The following is a 9,907-nucleotide window of genomic DNA, read 5'->3' as shown; positions in this document are numbered from 1 at the left end:
TTGATTAACTCGTGGACCCCACACTTTTATTGGGCCGGCCCACTTGCTTTAAGGTGGACCCCACCCACTACTGGGCCGGCCCACCAACTAGTTGGGCCAGCCCAATTGCTTTTGTGGTGGTCCCCACGTTCTAAACGGGCCGGCCCTTTAAGACGAATGCGGGACCCACCTGTGTTTTTGGCCCGGCCCGCTAGCGTGTTGGGCCGGCCCACTTGCTCTATGGTGGACCCCACATACTAAATGGGCCGGCCCTTTAACAGGAAAGTGGGACCCACCTGTGTTTTTGGCCCGCCCACTAGCGTGTTGGGCCGGCCCACTTGCTGTACGGTGGACCCCACATACTAAATGGGCCGGCCCTTTAACCGGAAAGTGGGACCCACCATGTTTTGGCCCGGCCCACTATCTTGTTGGGCCGGCCCACTTGCTATATGGTGGACCCCACATACTAAATGGGCCAGCCCTTTAGCAGGAAAGTGGGACCCACCTGTGTTTTTGGCCCGGCCCACTATCTTGTTGGGCCGGCCCACTCGCTCTATGGTGGACCCCACATGCTAAATGGGCCGGCCCTTTAACAGGAAAGTGGGACCCACCTGTGTTTTTGGCCCGGCCCACTATCTTGTTGGGCCAGCCCACTTGCTATATGGTGGACCCCACGTACTAAATGGGCCGGCCTGGTAGCAGGAAAGTGGGACCCACATGCTAATTGGGCCGGCCCACTAACTTCTTGGGCCGGCCCGCTGCTTTAATGTGGACCCCACTTTGTAAATGGGCCGGCCCGTACTGAGAAAGTGGGTCCCACATGTCTTGTGGGCGGCCCTTTGCTCGTTGACCGGCCAATCGAGTGCATTCGGCCCGGCCCACATGCTTAGTGGGCCGGCCCATTAAAGTTTTGACCGAGTCAACCTTAGAGGTTAGGCCCGGCCCACGTAACTAATGGACCAGCCCGAGCTATATAGTTGACCGGTCAAACTATGTCAGCCGGCCCGCCCGCAAACTTATTGGGCCGGCCCGCTTAAGACGTGGCGAGCCTCGTGTGGGCCTACCATCTACCACGGGGTTTCAGCGGTCGCACGCCGTTAACCGCCGCTAACGCGTCCGCCACGTGTCGGCTTGCATGACGTCGGCGAGCCAACGGGCTCCCGGAAACACTTGGGCAACGGTCCGATTTTCCGTGGCGGAAGGGCGCCCAAGCGCGACGGACCGAAAAAACGTCGTTGGACTTTGCCTGACGCAGTTTCCACAACAGAACCCATATCGTCGGGTTAGGCCCATGGGCGACGAAAAATACCCCTTAGCGGACGATTTTGAGACGTTGTCTATCAGAACTTTTCTTGTAGTGACTTCAATATATATATCTCATGGATAATTGTCAACACAAAGTAATATAACAAGTGCAATAGGTAAACATGTAAGAATCAATGCACACAGTTTATACAAGTGTTTGCTTCTAAGATAGAAAGAATAGGTAGACTGACTCAACAATAAAGTAGAAAAATGGCCCTTCGCAGAGGGAAGCATGGATTACTATATTTGTGCTAGAGCTTTTCATTTTGAAAACAAGAAACAATTTTGTCAATGGTAGTAATAAATCATATGTGTTATGTATAAGATATCCTATAAGTTGCAAGCCTCATGCATACATTACCAATAGTGCTCGCACCTTGTCCTAATTAGCTTGGATTAACATGGATTATCATTGCATAGCATATGTTTCAACCAAGTGTCACAAAGGGGTACCTCTATGCCGCCTGTACAAAGGTCTAAGGAGAAAGATCGCATTTGATTTCTCGTTTTTGATTATTCTCAACTTAGACATCCATACCGGGACAACATAGACAACAGATAATGGACTCCTCTTTAATGCATAAGCATTCAAAAACAGATAATATACTCATAAGAGATTGAGGATTGATGTACAACTGAAACTTCCACCATGATTCATGGTTTTAGTTAGCGGCCCAATGTTCTTCTCTAACAATATGCATACTCAAACCATTTGATCATGAAAATCGCCCTTACTTCAGACAAGACGAACATGCATAGCAACTCACATGATATTCAACAAAGGTAAAAGTTGATGGCATCCCCAGAAGCATGGTTACCGCTCAACAAGCAACTTATTAAGAAATAAGACACATAAGTACATATTCTTCACCACAATAGTTTTTAAGGCTATTTTCCCATGAGCTATATATTGCAAAGACAAAGGATATAAATTTTAAAGGTAGCACTCAAGTAATTTACTTTGGAATGGCAGAGAAATACCATGTAGTAGGTAGGTATGGTGGACACAAATGGCATGGTTATTGGCTCAAGGATTTGGATGCACGAGAAGAATTCCTCTCAATACAAGGCTAGGCTAGCAAGGTTGTTTGAAGCAAACTCAAGTATAAAATGGTACAGCAAAGCTTACATAAGAACATATTGCAAACATTATAAGATTTTACATCGTCTCCTTGTTGTTCAAACACCTTAACCAGAAAATATCTAGACTCTAGAGAGACCAATCATGCAAACCAAATTTTAACAAGCTCTATGTAGTTCTTCATTAGTAGGTGCAAAGTACATGATGCAAGAGCTTAAACATGATCTATATGAGCACAACAATTGCCAAGTATCAAATTATTCAAGACATTATACCAATTACCACATGCAGCATTTTCTCGTTTCCAACCATATAACAATTAACGAAGCAGTTTCAACCTTCGCCATGAACATTAAGAATAAAGCTAAGAACACATGTGTTCATATGCAACAATGAGCGTGTCTCTCTCCCACACAAGCATGAATTTATTCAGAGAATGAAAATAACAAAATGAAAATAAAAGCACACGACGCTCCAAGTAAAGCACATAAGATGTGACGAAATAAAAATATAGTTTCACTAGAGGTGACCCGATAAGTTGTCGATAAAGAAGGGATGCCTTGGGCATCCCCAAGCTTAGATGCTTGAGTCTTCTTGAAATATGCAGGGATGAACCACGGGGGCATCCCCAAGCTTAGACTTTTCACTCTTCTTGATCATAGTATATCATCCTCCTCTCTTGATCCTTGAAAACTTCCTCCACACCAAACTCAAAACAAACTCATTAGAGGGTTAGTGCATAATCAAAAATTCATATGTTCAGAGGTGACACAATCATTCTTAACACTTATGGACATTGCTCAAAGCTACTGAAAGTTAATGGAACAAAGAAATCCATCCAACACAACAAAAGAGGCAATGCGAAATAAAAGGCAGAATCTGTCAAAACAGAACAGTCTGTAAAGACGATTTTTTTAGAGGCACCATACTTGCTCAGATGAAAAATGCTCAAATTGAATGAAAGTTGCGTACATATCTGAGGATCACGCACGTAAATTGGCAGATTTTTCTGAGTTACCTACAGAGAATCATACTCAAATTCGTGACAGCAAGGAATCTGTTTCTGCGCAGTAATCCAAATCTAGTATCATCTTTACTATCAAAGACTTTACTCGGCACAACAATGCAATAAAATAAAGATAAGGAGAGGTTGCTACAGTAGTAACAACTTCCAAGACTCAAATATAAAACAAAATTGCTGTAGTAAAATAAAAACATGAGTTATCTCCCAAGAAGTGCTTTCTTTATAGCCATTAAGATGGGCTCAACAGTTTTAATGATGCTCACATGGAAGATAGAAAATGAAGCAAAAGGGAGCATCAAGAAGCAAATTCAAAACACATTTAAGTCTAACCCACTTCCTATGAAAAGGAATCTTGTAAATAAACAAGTCATGTAGGCATAATGCAACAAGCACAGAAAAGCAACACAAGCGCAATTTCAAGATTTTCAGCATATAGAGAGGTGTTTTAGTAACATGGAAACTTCTACAACCATATTTTCCTCTCTCATAATAATTTTCAGTAGCATCATGAACAAACTCAACAATATAACTATCAAATGAAACATTCTTATCATGAGTCTCATGCATAAAATTATTACTACTCTCAACATAAGCATAGTCATTCTTATTAATTGCAGTGGGAGCAAATTCAACAAAGTATCTATCATCAAATATAGGAGGCATATTGTAATCATAATTAAATTTATCCTCCATAGTAGGCGGCACCAGAAGACCACTATCATTATAATCATCATAAATAGGAGGCAAAGTATCATCAAAGAAAATTTTCTCCTCAATGCTTGGGGGACTAAAAATATCATGCTCATCAGAACCAGCTTCCCCAAGCTTAGAACTTTCTATATCATTATCAACAATGGTGTTCAAAGCGTTCATACTAATATCATTGCTACTAGCATGCAAATAGGATTCCATAGGTTTTTTAATTTTCGCATCAAACAATCCATGTCTTAACTCAGGAAATAGAACAAAAAGCTCATTGTTGTCCATTATGCCTTACTAGTGTAAACAAGAAACAAAAAGATGCAATTGCAGGATCTAAAGGAAATAGCTTCGAGCCCTCACACACCGGCAACAATGCTAGGAAATAGCTTAGTAGTCGGAGGATGTGAATACCTTTTACCTTACCTCTCCGCAACGGCGCCAGAAATAGCTTGATGTCTACGCACACTCCTTTTCCTCGTAGACGAGTGTTGGGCCTCCAAGAGCAGAGGTTTGTAGAACAGCAGCAAGTTTTCCCTTAAGTGGATCACCCAAGGTTTATCGAACTCAGGGAGGAAGAGATCAAAGATATCCCTCTCAAGCAACCCTGCAATCACGATACAAGAAGTCTCTTGTGTCCCCAACACACCTAATACACTTGTCAGATGTATAGGTGCACTAGTTCGGCGAAGAGATAGTGAAATACAAGTAATATGGATGTATATGAGTGGTAATAGCAATCTGAATAAAATATGGCAGCGAGTAAACATGCAACAGAATAGTAAATAAACGGAGTTTCGATGCTTAGAAGCAAGGCCTATGGATCATACTTTCACTAGTGGACACTCTCAACATTGCAATCATAATTGAATATAAATATAAGCACTTCACTATGCTACTCTGAATTACTCTTTGGCAAGATAACGAACACTAATTCATCATGTAGACAAACCTTAAAGATGTATTCCCAAGTACTAACAAACACCCCACGCTGTCACTGTGAGCATTCATAGGAGGTACTAACACACCACAATTTCATAGAGACATCCAACTCAAATCATAACTCGGTGAATAAGTATTCTGTGAAATATAGCCTAAGAGACCCACACGGTGCACACACTATCACCTTTACACACGTGGGACAAGGAGTCTCCGGAGATCACATAAGTAAAATCCACTTGAATAGCATAACAACATCTAGATTACAAAGCTCATCATATGGATCTCAATCATGCAAAGCAACTCATGAGATCATTGTATTGAAGTACATGGAGAGAGAGATTAACCACATAGCTACCAGTACAGCCCTTAGCCTCGGGGGAGAACTACTCCCTCCTCATCATAGGAGACAGCGATGGCGATGAAGATGGCGGTGGTGTCGATGGAGATGACTCCGGGGGCAATTCCCCGTCCCAGCAGGGTGCCGGAACAGAGACTTCTGTCCCCCGAATTGGAGTTTCGCGATGGCGGCGGCTCTGGAAGGTTTTTTGGTTTTTCGTCAATCCGTGTCGATGTTTTAGGTCAGGGACCTTTAAATAGGCAAAGAGGCGGAGTCGGAGGGGCCACCTCACACTAGGGGGGCGCGCCCCCCCTTGGGCCGCGCCGCCCACACGTGTGGGGCCCCCAGGGCTCCCCTCTGATGCCTCTCCGGTGTTCTGGAAGCTTCGTGGAATTATAAGATCATGGGCATTGATTTCGTCCGATTCCGAGAATATTTCCTTACTAGGATTTCTGAAACCAAAAACAACAGAAAACAGGAACTGGCACTTCGGCATCTCGTCAATAGGTTAGTTCCGGAAAACGCATAATAATGACATATAATGTGTATAAAACATGTGAGTATCATCATAAAAGTAGCATGGAACATAAGAAATTATAGATACGTTTGAGACGTATCAGCCGCCTGTCGATGCTGATCATCCACCAACTGAGGTAATTTTTCCTTTTGAGTTTGTATCTAACTTTGCTTCTTCCACCTTCATAATTTCTGTTATCCTTACTTGATTTGTTTCGACAGATCCCTATAGCTCCCGAACGTTTGCAAGACTTGCCGAATGGTGTTTCTGAGGAAAGAGACTCTTCAGTCCCTGTAGAATCCCATACTGAAGGAAATATAAATCCAGAAGATGAACACAACAATCCAATGAATCATGAAGCTTCTTCCATCGATCCTCAATCCCTTGCTGACGATATAAGTGATACATCGGGGTCGATCCATGATGACGACGCTGATCGCGCTGCCTTTGTTGATGCAGCTGCGGAGAAGGCCGACGTGCTACCCTTAAAGAGATCGTCCGGCGGCTTTGCCGATGAAGAAGATCTTTTTGATCTGTCAGTCCTTACTACTTTCTTTAAAATTAGATTCTGAAGATGTTCATCTGTACTCAACTCTTACTTTGCCTGATTCACATCCTTGCAGTGATGAGGGTTTCATCGAACCTCCTCCCAAGAAGGCCAAGACGAGCATCAGTAAGCCAGTTCCGGCAGCCTCGGAGGCTTCAGCTCCTACTACAGCCCCATCGGCTCAAGTTTCAACAGCTTCTTCCCTCTCCAAAGGGAAGGAGATTCCTTCGATTGCTGTAGCCACAGCTTCTCCTCCTGAGAAACCTATAAGCCCTTTCTATTTTAATAATATGTCCATCCCTGGCAACTCCCGAATGGGTCTTTTCTGAAAGTTAGTTTTCTGATTGATAATAGCCATCTTTTCTTATTTTCCCAGGATCTTTGAGCTGCTATTTCTTCTTTGGAGGCCTTCGCCTCTCAATATTCTTCTCTTGAAACTGATAAAGCTCGACTGCAAAAGGAGGTTGAGTCTTCTTCTTCAAAGCTGGAAGGTGCAATTAAAATTGTTGCCGAGGCTCACCAGAATGCCGATTCCTTGAAGGATGAAAGGCTGAAGAGGAAGTTGAAGGACGAAGAAACTTCAAGGCTTGCTGCCGAAGCTCAAATAAATGAAAAGGATGATCTTCTTCGCCAATCCGTTTTGTCCTTGCTCAGTAATTCTCGTTTGGCTTTCTTCTCGATTCTCCTTTTATTGATTCAATTTGTAGTTAACAAATCCTTCCTTTTCGTTCTTTGCAGAAGCTGCCGATATCCCTACTGAGGCTTTGGATAAGCTCCCGAATAATTCTCCTGCAAATGCTTTGTCGCTGACCCTTGGGTCTCACAAGCTTGTTCAAGCCCTTCTTGAGAAGAATAAAGGAGTTATGGCGAGGATGCACTCGATGATCTTTCCCAAGGTCGACCAGAACAAGACTCTGGAGCAACTAACTGATGCCTTTGTTGTCGACACGAAGGAAGTTATCGAGGTATTCAAACATACTTCGCGCACCTACGACGCCCTCCTAGCTTTTCAGCTTATGATGGGTCATGGTTTCAAAGCCGATATTAAACAAATGTCCAAGGAACTGCCGAAGGAACAAGATGGGCGACTTGTTGATTTGGGTGACTTTAAAATCCCAACGCTTAAGTGTGCTCGCCAGCTTCTTGAGTTGGTCTCGGCAAAGAAATCATCCACTGTCCCAAGCTTGTCAAACCAGACCCAGGCTCCTTGACTTCATTTTTGTAATCTTGCTTGTTTTAAAACAATTTCCTGTCATAAGACCTTGTGATTATAACGAATTTCTTACTGGCAATGTCGCATGTACCCTCCTGTTATAATACTTTTGTTTGCAAGCTCCCGATGGGAGTGAATTCCAATGATGAACCCATATAATCCATCGTGCTTTTAATAACTTTGCAGGTGTTTATTGTACCTACTTTTACCGAAGATTCTTCGGGTGCTTCTTCCGAGAATGATTGACTCCAACGCATGAAAGCTCGGATCGCTCAGATGGAGAAAGATATGCGTGGTATTTATGCTTTGGCGGCTATTATCAAGAAAAAGGGCGAACTAGCCACCGACGCAGAGCGATATGCTCTTGCTGAGTTGCATAAGGCCACGGAAAGTTTGAACTGTAAGTGCCCTTAACTTCCTGTTCCTTATCTTCTGCAATAATAAAGGTACCCTCTTATCTTCCTTCATTGCTTCTTGCAGTCATAGCTCTGAACCCAGCGGAGGAAAACAAGTGTATCCATGAACGTGTGAATGCGTTGACTCATCTAGCATCTTTAGATGAGGTTTTCTGGAGGATTCTATCGAAAGCTTCCACTGTCGCGAAGTTTCAGGATCGGGTTCAACAGGTCCACCGTTTCTTCGACAAGTGCTATAAGGGATTAAGGATAATCTGGAAGATAATGTTCCCTTTGAACGAGGTTCCTCCTACGTTGTTGACTTTAATGTCGAAATTCAGCAATACCAGGAAGATCCGAAGCTTGATTCGAGCACAGCTTGTTGCGGGAGCTAAAGCTGCTTTTGCTCTTGTTCTTGTGCGGCATCCTTCTGCAGACTTAATGACAATTGCCAACGCCGATGGTGAGCTAGGACCTCTCTACCCAAAGGTGGAGGTTCCTGCCACCATAGTTATCGAAAGGCTTGAAGATTCCTCAGCGGCAGCCGAAGAAGTGGAGGCTCCGCAGGAGTAGTTCTGAACTATGATCCTGCTGTAAAGAAAACACTCTAATACTTTCTGCATCCGATTGTTCGGATGCTTAGAATTAAACTGGTTCATCGGCAGGTGTATATATGTACCTCCTTTTTTGTAATTACGTTTAAATGCCGTTGGCAAGGTTTTAGGAGCAAATCTTAATTACTCGCTTTTCATCTATATTATGATGTATACGTATGCTTGTCGGCAGCAAATTCCTTTGAGTGATCAGCTCATGTTGTGAGTTTGTAAAACCCGATGTAAGTGCAACTTTTCTTTCAACCGACGATGTAAGTTTTGGCGGCAGCCCCCCGAGCGAATCGATGGACCTAAGCCTGCCGGTGACTCCGTCGCTCTTAAGTACTTCTGTAGTTTAAAGTACCGGTCATGAGTTGTTTCGTAAGTGTATGTTTGTTCCCCTTGCTATCTGCAGCGCTTGTATATGTTTGAGGTTTTGCTAGCAAGGGGTGAAAGTCCCATAAGTGTTGCCTCGTAGCACTCGTAATTTCAGAGGCTTTTTAGTTGACAAACTTAGGTGAATTTTTGAGTAATTAAACCGATGTTCGCTGTAGTATACGAAAAAGGTTCTCAAAAACTTTGTTCGGATGACCCGAATCTCTACAATACTTCATACAAGCAAAACTTAAGTCTTTATTAATAACGTAAGCTAAAAACGAAGTGGCTTGAAAAGCCTTATTGAAAGGGAAAAATAATAACGCGTGGCGCTGCCCATCTTCTTTAACCAAGATGAGGGTTCTTCTTATCTTCGATCTTGTCTAGAGAGCCAGTGGCCTTGGTGACGCCGGTGATTCCGTCAGAAGTGCTTGCGGCGAGGACGGGGTCTTTACTGTCGTCGACAGAGGCCTTACTATCAGCTGCCGAAGGTCCAACTGCCGAAACTTTCGGTGTAGGATCATCTGGTTTCTTCTTTGTTTTCCTGATGCGCTCGTCCTCCTTGACGTCGAGTGCTAACTACTTGGAGGGGAAGTCGACAGGTTCTTGCTTTACTCCGAATTTTGCAGCAATCCTCTGAAACTCGCGATCACAGTTATCTGAGCGTGAGAAACTTTCATAGACTGTGATGTTTGTTCCATTGTTTCCTGGCATCCTAAGCTTGAGATACGCATAATGTGGCACAACCATGAACTTGGCATAGGCTGGTCTTCCGAGTATAGCATGGTACTGTGATTCCCAATCTACTACCTCGAACTCTATCTTTTCCTTCCTGAAATTGTCATGTTTCCCAAAGACAACATTCAAGAAAACCCTGCCAAGAGAGTACGCTGATGAGGT

Source organism: Lolium rigidum, chromosome 1, assembly GCF_022539505.1.
Source record: "Lolium rigidum isolate FL_2022 chromosome 1, APGP_CSIRO_Lrig_0.1, whole genome shotgun sequence".
Lineage (NCBI taxonomy): Eukaryota > Viridiplantae > Streptophyta > Magnoliopsida > Poales > Poaceae > Lolium > Lolium rigidum.
Note: the sequence above shows the minus strand (reverse complement) of the source record.